The 10,590-nt window shown below is 43.7% G+C and overlaps 1 non-coding gene across 1 annotated transcript; it reads left to right on the top strand.

Moving 5' to 3' along the window:
- The first annotated feature begins 3,049 nt into the window (after positions 1 to 3,049).
- TRNAA-AGC lies at positions 3,050 to 3,122 on the top strand. The gene has a single exon. It is a non-coding gene; the product is annotated as a tRNA-Ala (tRNA).
- The last annotated feature ends 7,468 nt before the right edge of the window (positions 3,123 to 10,590 follow it).

Below are 10,590 nucleotides of genomic sequence, written 5' to 3' on the forward strand. Positions count from 1 at the left end.
AAACAAAAACCCCGGCCACTGAAATGCTGACGCGTGGATGCCTTTTGGTCCGGGTTGGTGCCACCAACCGGGACCAAAGGCCCTCCTGCCTGGGCTCGACGCACCGGCCACGTGGAGGCACATCTGTCCCGGTTCGTGTTAGAACCGGGAATAAAGGGGGGATGCATTAGTAACGACCCTTAGCCCTTACGAACCGGGACAAATGCCCTGTTTTCTACTAGTGTTATTACCCTCCTTTTGGTTTGTGCCTTCCATTTGAGCAACATGTTTAATCAAATGTGGTGTGGGGATGCTGATCCAGAAATGCTTCTTCGATATTCATTTTACTAGTTTCGTGCAGATCGAGCTCTTCTTGATTATGAGATTTGTTGACATATTCTATTTATTTATTTATTTATTCTTCTTTCATGAAAATTTAAACATTTGCATTCTGCCTTGCGTTGCCTGTTTGTTCATGATCACTTTAGGTATTCTTGTTAAGCATCTGTGCTAGCTTTGGGCATTCCCATGTTTCAGACAAGAACCCTGGCAAATCTTGATCTTTTTACCTAAGGACACCTATTTTGCTAAATTGGATGCATTAATGGAAGACAGTTAGTGTTGACTATTGCTTGGGCACTTAATCAAGGGCCCTTCCTCACACAACATTAGCATTTATTTTTGATTATGTACTGAATATTCAGAACCATAGAATTATACTTGATAACAATGTTATTGGGAAATATGTGTGATTCAAGGAAACTATATAACAGTAGACAAGCCTTTTCAGCCTACCACACCTTAGCGGACGGGTGTTTGTGAAGTCTTGTACAGTTTTGTAGTACGTTTTTGAATCCTTTCACCGGAAAATGATGGCGCGTGGAATGCTCACTAAAAGGGACATTCGCGAGAGGAAGCAAGTTGAGTGCTAGTTCTCTGTGCAAAGAAACATATTGCGAGAGAAAGCAAGTTTATCGATTATGCTGCATGGCTATCTTTGTGTATGGCACTCGTTGGGCAAAGGAAGCTCGCCTGTGAGACGGTCCGGTGCTGCCATGGGCCATTGCACAATTTATATATCTATATCATCATACATGTACCCGTGGCGTGCAGCTGCAATCTATGGAGAACCCGGGTTGAGCAAAGTTGTTGCAGAATTCTGCCGCGAAGCTTGACAAGGACTCCTGATATGCTGCTTATACTTTGGATGCTTACTTTGTGAAAAAAGTCTTATGATGGACTAAATCATAAACTACTCAATAAATTGGGCGCTTTACAACTATTCTTGGATGGCATGTGGGTCCTAGCTAGCATATAGTAAAATTAATATTCAAAACCATTTTCCAAACACATAGCTAGAGTGATTAAGCAACATATATGATGGATTAAGTTTTTTTTTGTTATTTTACGACACAATATTCCAACCATACTACAAATGGGCAGCCACTATTTTAACAAGGTAAAATGTAACTTTCCATAATGTGCACACTCGGAATACATTTGAAGGTGCCACGCTTGACTATTCTTGCTCTGCTAGAAATTTGGAGGGAGAATCCACATGCCACATGGAAAATAACCGGCATATACATATGATCCTACTGATTTGATCATCTTGGTAAAATTGTTACTGTTTTCATCTGGCATATGATATAGACGGTCGCCTTTGCCATCCAAACTCGTCAAGTAATTCATATCATCAGCATAGATGCAGCTTCTCTGCACCTCCCCGCGTTTAGCAGAAGGCACATATACCGCCTTGGACCACCTTTTCCCTAAAAACAAGGCATAATCACCCAAGCTTGTCACCTCCTTCCACTTGCGAGTGTACCTTGACGTCAATTCGTCAACAATCTCAAACACCTTGAACAAAGGCTCACGGGTATGGACCAGACAAATCTTCACTGCCATCGCCAACTTGTCGTTCAGCTCAATGAGGTAGCACGGGAACCCGATAGCAATGCTACCGATTTTTATATGCAACCATTGTTGTTTGTCAGTGATCACTGGCCCTCCATCCTTGTTCATACCTATTTCAAACCTGACCAGATCGTTGGAGCTGGCAAGGCCATAGAGGTATCCATTGTAGAATATGATGTCGGTGATGCAATATTGATAAAATTTGCTTGTCCTCCACCCGCTGCCCGGATAACGAATCCCGCAGAGTGTGATGTTGTATAGGCTGGTGATGGCTGCAATGATGCAGCCGCTTGAGGTTGGAGATTCTGAAAAAATAACCTTCCGGATTGAGTTGTCCTGGCCTGAGCAGCCCCTGCTCAGGTCCTTAGCGGGGAGCGGTACCTCAACACCGGAAAAGAGGTTCACGATCGCAAGCTGCATGTTGTCGCCTAGCGCTGCAACCCAGCCCCCATCGTGAGCTCCCACGAACTTCTTGCCAATGAGCACCTCGTTCAGGAGAGGGATCTGCAGGACCCCGCCGTCCTCGGGGCAGTATACACGCTTTGTCATGCAGTCATCGCCTGGGAAGACGAGCCAGGGTAAGGCGGGCGGCGCCGCCTGCCTCGCTGCGATGGCAGCGGCTCGCCACGACCTGCATACGGCGGCGAAGCGGACGCGATGGAGCAGCGGGGTGACCTTGCTGCAGATCAGGTCGAGGAGATCACCGGGGAGATCGGACCACTCCACCGACGTGGATGGCGTGCTCTGTGCGCCGCCGCTGCCAGTCATCGGTCCGCGCCGACGGCTGCGAGCTAGGTTAAATCGCTATTGCGCACGTAACGTGAATCGATCTATTGCAGGCGTACGTACGCGTGCGTATATAAATATATTGACGGACACGGAAATATCGCACCCTTATCCCGTCCATGTGGACCACCTAATCGCATCGAGTACATCTTTTGCCTACACACATCATCAAGGTGGCTAGTGCAAGCAAGAATAAACGTTGGCTGGCTGGAAAACTACACTAGCAATAAAAATCGATTTAAGTCACTTTCTTTCCTCAGTGTTTATGCTTCTGTTTGAGTCGTTTCATTGCTACTGGAATCATGCAGCCAGGGAGTGTAGATTCGCCCACAATCAATTCAGATGTTAATTATTCGTTCAACACGAAGGGGATGTAGCTCAGATGGTAGAGCGCTCGCTTAGCATGCGAGAGGTATGGGGATCGATACCCCACTTCTCCATTTTTTATTTTTTTTAAACTTTGCACATACGAAAATACTCTAAAGAATCTATGCCCCGAGAGTAGAATTGCTGACATGACATAATTGGCCTTCCTCTTGAGATTTAAATGTAATGACTTTACTCCTCTTTTTTGGGTTCGGAGAGATCTTGGCTTTACTTTTGTAACTCCAAATCTCCACTTCTCCAAATTCTTGTCTTTTTTTCTTTGCAGATCTGAAAATACTGTAAAGAAAAACACAACCTTCACTTAGTTTTCTTTTTGGTTGAAAGATATCTTGGCTTTACTTTTGTAACTCCAAATCTCATAAAAACATACACACAATTTGTGCTGCGAACCAAAGCAGTGCGATAATAATCACTAGCCAAAAGCAAAATGTTACCATCATTTTCCTCACAAAAAAAGGCCATGATTTTTTTACCGGCCTCTTTGTAGAAAAAAGGGAGAAGAGCAAAACAAGACTAGGAGGCACAGTCACATCATTACAGAATGAAAAAAAAACTCATCTATACGTTCTCCCCTACACCCAACCAAATTTATTGAGTCAATTAATCTCGCAAATGCAACAGCCAAATGAAAGCCAAGACACTTGGATTTCCAGATCCAGTTGGAGTAGATGGGAGCTTCCATATGCTCAGAGAATAACATGTACTCCCTCCGACCCATAATACAAGATCGTTTTTCTAGCTAAATGGAGATGGCAGCAAAAAGGAGATCAATAAACTCCCCTAGATCATTGCCGGCGCGCGTTGCCGCACCATCCATTTTGACAATAGAATGATAAGTCTTTTCATAAATATATGTGTCATTTGGCCATAACTTTACTCCTAAGCCCTTTATTCAAACCATGAGACATGTGTTACTACATCCATCCATTTATACAATAGAATTATATCACTAGTAGAAAACAAGGCATCAGTCCCGGTTCCAGAGAGCCTTTAGTCCCGGTTCTTGAACCGGGACTAAAGGGTCGAGACTAAAGCCCAAAACCTTTAGTCCCGGTTTGTTTACGAACCGGGACAGAAGGGGCTCCATGTGGCCGCTGCGGGGCGTGCAGGTAGGAGGACCTTTAGTCCCGGTTGGTAACACCAACCGGGACCAAAAGGTAGCCATGGGTCAGCACCTCGCATGCGCTGGGTTTTTTGTTTTTTTAAGAGGAGGGGGGTAGGGGTTTTGGAGGGTTAATTTGGGAGTTTGATCATATTATGTTAGCTAGCTAATAGAGAGAAGTGACCTCTCTTTCTCCATGCTTGGTCGACGCTAGCTACTGTACGTATAGAGAGAACTCGACACGATAGCTAGTACGAAAATGAAGGAACCATTAATTACAGAAGATCATCATGAACATATACATATAGAGAAGTGACCTCTCTTTCTCCGAGATTGGTCGAACAACAAGTTTTCGTATATCTATCCGACGCTACTACGTATATACAATATACTTACCATGCCTAACATCTAAAATCCATGTCAACTTCCACATGACATTCTCCGTCTTTATGTATGACGTGGTCAAGAAAGATCCTGTCAATTCCTCTAGAATTGCTCGTATGCGATCATGTGGTAGGAGTTCATCCCGCATCTGCCACAACTAATTTAAAGAAGGGGGTCAATACATATATATGAATGAAACTCAACACAATTGATGGTAATAAAATAAAATTGTGAATATAGTTTACGTACTTCATATTGTTCGTCAGAGTAGCCCCGCTAAGAGGTCGAGTTGAAGATGAACTCGCAAACGTAGTATCCACATAAATTATTTCCGCCTTCCTGCCACAAGCACTTTATGAGAAATAAAATTCAATAAACTGGTAATCAAGCATGATAAATTGTATTGATGAAATTAGAATCAATGAGAGATGCGCGGAACTATCTAGTACTACTTGCTTTGGGGTGTGTAAATCACAGCTCCCTCTGCAGACCCGGAACCATTCCGATGAACTTTTTCCAAACCCTGTCAGGCAAAGGAAATGATTACTTGATATCAGCAAATGAACAAAAGTTGCCGATATGGTGCGATAATGATCGATTGAACTTACTTCTGGAGCATTGCAGTCATGTTCGCATAATCCTAGGGATCTTTACGTCTCGAGTCTTAGACAGTTACTATTCCCCGGTCAAGCTTAATCTCTAGCAGAATAAAGTGGAAGCTGCGCACGCATAACTCATGATACATTACTATAACCTCAAGCAAGCGAAACCGAATATGCACAAGACAGTAACACTCACTTGAAGTTGTAAGGAAAGAGTATTTTAGCTTTGTTTTGATGTCGAAGTAACGATTGTAGCAAGTTGTCCTCAATATCTTTGACTCCCTTTTTAACCGACCATTCATTTATGGTATTTGGGTTAATGAACCCAATGTCATTGATTTGTCCTTTTTTGCATCCGATGATCTTAAATCTGCATAATATACTGAGGATAATTATATATACATTAATTGAAGGAGCTAAGCTATGGAGACTTAATTACATAGGTAATACTTACAGACAGTAGCAAGTCTTGAGTTGTTTGTCGACGACGTCTTGATTGAATAACTGAAATAACTCCACAAATTCAACAGGCAGCAACTCAACTCCAATGAGGCCGTACTCATCTTTAATTCTCACCATCATACCGTCCTTTCCAGACTTCTTGCAGTTATCCATGTACCATTCATGCAATCTTCGCATCATCGTTGTTAGAGGAGAATGATAAGGTTTGACGAGAGGCTTCCCGTACTCGTATCTGAAGATCTCTACTGCCTATAATGTTTCAAACTCTACATCATCGCTCAGGTAATCACCAGGATCGGTACCGGGCAATAGCCCCGGATTATTAGAGACGATATCGCTAGACACCTTGAGCGGGGGGCACGATTGCTTCGCCTATTCGCCGAGCTGGGGAATTGTTTTCCGACTTCTTCGTTGTGCTAATCTTGCATCACTGGAAGTACTTCCCGACCGCCAGGCATATTCATATGTCTTTTTAATACAGCGGACATAGTTGGAATCCGGCGGATGCGATGATGGTCACTTCAGGGCATCCAGAGTGCGCTTCGCTTTCACCGGATCAACTGTTTCCTTCGGAGGTGGAGGTTTCCATGCAAAATCAGGTCAGGTCAAGGAGATCACCGGGGAGATCGGACCACTCCACCGACGTGGATGGCGTGCTCTGTGCGCCGCCGCTGCCAGTCATCGGTCCGCGCCGACGGCTACGAGCTAGGTTAAATCGCTATTGCGCACGTAACGTGAATCGATCTATTGCAGGCGTACGTACGCGTGCGTATATAAATATATTGACGGACACGGAAATATCGCACCCTTATCCCGTCCATGTGGACCACCTAATCGCATGGAGTACATCTTTTGCCTACACACATCATGATGGTGGCCAGTACAAGCAAGAATAAACGTTGGTGGCCAGTAGGCTGTTAATCAGGAAGCTCAGTGTTTCAGTAAGCCAGCTTTCGGTGCCAGACACCATGCACGCACGTTTTGCATAAAGGTGAGCTCGGCCATTCGCTGATCTACATACATATTGAATTACAAAAGAACTAAAACTAGTAGATAGCTCATCAATTTCTAGAAGAATTAGAGAATACCCTACGCATTGTTGCGGGAATCGATTGCAGTATATTTCAGGGATTTGATTGTATGAAGCATCATTTTTAAATTAATAATATATGAACTAAAGCTAAAGATAAATATTATATATATATATATATATATATATACATATTGTAGTTGTTTATTGTGTAGTCACAAAATACTTTGAATATAAGTGGCATAACATGATGGAAAACTTTTTTTCATGCTTGTTGAGTAGACTTTTGATGAGGTTCTATGTGTGGTGAGGTGAAAGGTGTGCTTGAGATCAACTAATGGAAATTCTTTTCTCATGCATGTAGTGGTGGGCCTTGATGAGGTGGCATGTGTGCTTGTTGAGATAAATAGGATAGTGGGGATTAAGGCCAACTCCACCGCACGACCCTATCCTGTCCGCCCCCGTCAGTTTGGGGTAAAAGGGACAAATGAGACGGCCCAGTGCGCGATGGCCCGGGCCCATCTTGTCCGTTTTGTGTTCGCGCCGACCCATTTCGAGCGCAAACTTACGCAGGTTTTGGGGCGCGACGGACACCAAACGAACGCGCGCCTCGTCCGCGTCGGGGCCGCGTGGCAGGCGGCCACCTACCTCCCACCCGCCCACATCAATGCGCACGGGCGGGCGGCCCCACCTGTCATCCGCACATCGAAAGGTCGCCGTCCTTGTTTAAGTGGAAGCCGTGGACCGGTCGTCATCCACACTGCCCCACGCCACCCCGCGGCCTCCTCGAAACCCGGCAGCCAAACCCTAGCCAAGAAGTCGCCGGCCGGCCGGCCGCAGCCATGGGGCTCTGGAACTACGGCCGCAAAGGCAAGCACGACCGCGAGGCTGGCCCCTCGTCGAGGCATCACCGCGGCTCGGCGAAGAAGGAGGAGCCGGCCTCGCCACCACGCTGGGCCCCGTGCCGGCCGCGTTCTCCATAGCACCCACACCCGCCGGTGAGCGCGACCGGCACACTAGTAGAAAAACACCTAATAGTCCCGGTTCGTGAGGGCCTTTAGTCCCGGTTCATGAACCGGGACTAATGGGTCGTTACTAATACCTCCACCCATTAGTCCCGGTTCAAACAAGAACCGGGACTAATGTGCCTCCACGTGGCTCTGTGCGCCCAGCCCAGTCAGTGGGCCTTTGGTCCCGGTTGGTGGCACCAGCCGGGACCAAAAGTCCATGTTTTTTTTGGAAAGTGGCTGCTTTAGGGGTTTTGGGGTTATTTTTAGGTTGTTATATTAGCTAGCTAATAGAGAGAAGTGTCCTCTCTTATATCTTCATCCTTGGTTTACCAACGCTGCTGCTATATATGTTCATTTTAACCGCTGATATAATAACTCATGCATGCTCGCATACGTCAGCATATATAATAACAAGTACTCGTCCTATACTAATCATGCATCATCATACAACTTCTACTCGTTATTAATAATAAGTCATACGATCATCATCCTCATAGTCATCGAACCCAACCCTACATAATTGTTCTTAACACATGATCATCAGTATCAGGTAGGACCTAAACACCCTTAAGGTAAAATAGCATAAAACAATATAGACCCTGACTCTCCATTATGAAGAATGGCGATCATCCTGTCTCCAATTTTTGCCCTTCGCTGAACGTTGCTTCCAAGAAGCTCCTTACGACTGTCCATACATTTTTTCCATTCTTTGATTGTCATGTCTCCACTTCTTTTAGAAATCCGGTATGGACAGTTGAGATTCGTAGGACGACTTGGTTGTATGTTCAAAACATGAAGGCTACCGTGTGTATACATCTGATGAGGCACACAATCATTCGGGATTATCTGTTGAAAAACATAGTAATAACTTCGTAGTTAGCAATGATATGATGTACTAGTTTTAGAAGTGTGCAAAAAGATGCACGGATGTTGTAATAGTAAAAAATCTTACCATGTTATCTCCATGGTAGTTACCGTAGTTCAACACGTGCACTAGTGGCACGTATTGACCATAATGTTGAGGAGTTTGATTGTAGACATTGTAATTCTCAAGATCAGTACAAAATGCGACCAGATGATTTTTCTCCTGATAAGTTAGTTCGGAGCCTTCGGTGTAGTAGGTTCTGTCTACCATCTTCCGCACATTCTTTGAAGAATGAAAATAAGCTGCCAATGGAGAATAAGTTGTCAACTATTTTGAAATAAACAATATAAATTACTTAATAACTATGTTAAGCTCACATGGGGGAAGAATTGGAGGTGTATCCACAAGGACGAAAATCGTAGGTCTCTCTTGCTCGATTGTAGGATCACCAAGATCCATGGTAACAAGCATACCCTCATCAAAACCATACATCTTGCAAACTGCTTCCCAATTTTTGCAACCAAAATGGGTTACACTCTGAGCATTGTACAACTTTACTTGAAAATCCACACCATGATGGGTACTTAGGATAATTTTTTTGGTTTGGAAACTTTCATGGTCTTCAAAACCCATCCTCTCCAAGACATAGCGTCTTGCAAAGCATGGGATAAGCTAGTCGAATTGGAAAAGATGAAAAATATTGTCATGATTAAAATAGTTGAAGTCATGAGTAATTACGAAAAAAAACTATTATCGTCGGTTGCGTACCGTATGAACATCAAAGGTCTCCTCGAGCTTAATGCTGAAGCGACGATCTTCGTCCAGCACAATGAACATGTCGTAGATACCTCGGTCGTCGTGGCACCAGTCGCACTCCCCCGGGCGGTTTTCGTCGTCCGATGAGTACGATATTTTCGGCCTACGTTCATAATTCAAATATTAAACTAGATCATTATTATTAATCACGGGTTGACTATCGATGATCGATGTATGTAGCTCCTCCTTTCATTCCCGAATGCATTATTATATCAAATTGTCTAGCACACGGGAATGAAGGAGAACTTATCCAATATGAGCATTCAATAAGCAAAATCAAATAATAAAATAAGTAAAACCAAATCATAAAATAAGCAAAACCAAATCATAAAATAAAATATAGTATTCAAATTAGCATGCATTCAATAATTATAAGCAAAAGTACATCATCTCTTGGTGTCCGTACATCGTCGAATATTATCATTAATACAACTAGAACCGTAGCGCCCGACGGGTATCGACGCGGGCGGTGGACACCCAAAGATAAGGAACCATCATAGGATCATAGCTCCAGTGAGATCCCTTAAGAACCTGCCAGGTATTGTCGAATCTGCCCTCCAATGCAACCATGTAGCGACGGACGTGCTCGTCCTCCTCGCTGACACGGTGACGTACCACCTTCGCGGTGTCCGGATGCCTCACCACCATCATTGGCCCATGCGACCGCCACCAAACAAGGATTGGGTCAACAACGGGCTGCCTCCTCACCAACCTACGTCCCCCGGAAGGTAGCACCTCCCAATACCAGCCCGGCGGAGCCCAGTCCCGAACATCGCCCTGATCAAGCAGGCCTCCACCGCCGAGTCGACGACGGCGAGGATGCGGGATAGGCATCGCCGACGTCGATGCGGCAACTATTTCTATATATAGTTAAATAAAAGTAGTTTTATTAATTAAATCAACTATCTAGTTCAACTACTAAGCAATTACTATAAATAAATAAGTAGTACTTATTAAAAACAAACAACTTCTATATATAGTAAAATAAATTAGTTTATTAAATCAACTAGCTAGTTCAACTATATATAAACTACTTCTTATTTTTTTTCCTTTTTCTAAATACTATGAACAAAAAAATCATTAAAATTCTATGAACAAAATTAATTACTACACATCTAATCTAACAAAAAAAATCTATGAACTACATATCAAAATTACTACACATCTAATCTAACAAAAAAAATCTAATCTAACAAAAAAATCTGTGAACTACATATCTAAATTACTACACACATCTAATCTAACAAAAA

The sequence above is a fragment of the Triticum dicoccoides genome, chromosome 4A, assembly GCF_002162155.2.
Source record: "Triticum dicoccoides isolate Atlit2015 ecotype Zavitan chromosome 4A, WEW_v2.0, whole genome shotgun sequence".
In the NCBI taxonomy this organism is placed as follows: Eukaryota; Viridiplantae; Streptophyta; class Magnoliopsida; order Poales; family Poaceae; genus Triticum; species Triticum dicoccoides.